Source organism: Pinus tabuliformis, chromosome 3_1, assembly GCF_031772625.1.
Source record: "Pinus tabuliformis cultivar Carrire ecotype Pingquan chromosome 3_1, CPIR1, whole genome shotgun sequence".
NCBI lineage: Eukaryota > Viridiplantae > Streptophyta > Pinopsida > Pinales > Pinaceae > Pinus > Pinus tabuliformis.
The window spans coordinates 118,238,609-118,240,653 of NC_142301.1; positions in this window are offsets into that span (position 1 = coordinate 118,238,609).

Consider the following 2,045-nt stretch of genomic DNA (forward strand, 5'->3'; position numbering starts at 1 on the left):
CCAAAAATGATATCTAGGATAAATCATTATCGCTTGAAGCTCATGAGTAGGACTAGTTATAAATGATACTTCTATCTCTTAACTATTTCTGCCTTTGTGTTAAAAGTGATATTCAAGTTCAGTTGTTTATATATTGATGTGTGAATTCTTAAGCTATCATTTGGCACTTTTGTACGGTGATAGCTATTTATTTATGCTTAATGTATGAATAGATTATTATGTGATATGCCTTTCACAACTATTTCGTCTAACTTTTTATACGAAGTGGTTTATCTGTATTGAATTCTTTTCTTATAACAGTTGAATGATCTTTATTATCAATTGCTATCTGAAATCATTTTAGATCGCATAGCAGAAGGATTACACCCCGGGTTAGTGTAGACTTAGATATTTCTACTTATTAGAATACCATTTACATGTTATTAAATTAGAATTAGAATTATAGCATCTCACTTAGGAACTTTTAGAAGGGAAATATCAATTCTTCACACACACACACATAAATTGGGAAACTGGTCCCATATCCCCAGTCGGACCCACTATACCAAACAGAAAAGGAGCTGTTAACCAAGGTCCGGACCGGGTGGGTATCCCCCTTGTTGTAGACCTTATTTTCGGGGCTTCAACAGAACCCAATGATTAACTGTGCTTCTAACTTCAGCCTGCTAAATTCTCTGTTTAGTGCTACTTGGATATCTACAATTCCCGCATTCGGATTGTCATTAGAATGCTTAATATACCAGGTCAACGCACGGTCCTGCAGGGCACTAACGAGTGTCGCTTTCTTTATATTATCATCTGTAACTCCCTGCGCTTCCCATATGGCTCTTATCACGAACCAAAACTGGTTCGGATCTTCATTTCCTACTCCCTTGAACACATGCAACTTTATCGTGCTTGCCATCGTGAAGCCCGGATCAAGAAACGGAGGCAGTTTCCGGTGCATGATTAGCGCCTAGCACTGATCGCGCATCGCTGGGCAAAACTTATTGAAAAGGAAAGCTTTTGAGTGCTCAGTCACCTGTAAGCCCAGAAATTTGTTAAAAAGAACACTAAAGGTAAAAGAAGTAAAACTTAAAGCCACACAGCCAGTGGATGACTCTCAAGTGTATCATCAATTATGCCAAGAAGATGGCGCCAACTCTTGCCGATTCTGTTTTCGTGGCACAGCTAAAATCGGAAATCAGTCAGCCGACTCTTCTCAAACAGATGCTGAACACGTGCGACTTCAAGGAGCAGATACAGAAATAGTTAGTAATTTTAATTTTAGATTCAGTTTTAGTTTTAATTTTGTTTTATTTTTGCCCAATGTGATGACAGTCATTTAAACCGCATCCTACATTTTTGTAATAAGTTATTTTTAGATTTAGTTAGTAGTATTTAAACCCTTCTCATGCATTTAGAGAAGGGTCCTGAAATTTGTCAAAAACATATCCCCAGAACATGCACTTTTGTACCCTTTGTGGAGTTTTTGATGAATGAATGGAACATGATTTATCAATATCTGTATTTAATATCTGCTACTGATGTTGCACTTTTGTACTCTTAGTGGATGTTGGGTTACGAAGAGATAAATCATTATCGCTTGAAGCTCATGAGTAGGACTAGTTATAAATGGTACTTCTATCTCTTAACTATTTCTGCCTTTGTGTTAAAAGTGATATTCAAGTTCAGTTGTTTATATATTGATGTGTGAATTCTTAAGCTATCATTTGGCACTTTTGTACGATGATAGCTATTTATTTATGCTTAATGTATGAATAGATTATTATGCGATATGCCTTTCACAACTATTTCGTCTAACTTTTTATACCAAGTGGTTTATCTATATTGAATTCTTTTCTTATAACAGTTGAATGATCTTTATTATCAATTGTTATCTGAAATAATTTTAGATCGCATAGCAGAAGGATTACACCCCGGGTTAGTGTAGACTTAGATATTTCTACTTATTAGAATACCATTTACATGTTATTAAATTAGAATTAGAATTATAGCATCTCACTTAGGAACTTTTAGAAGGGAAATATCAATTCTTCACACAC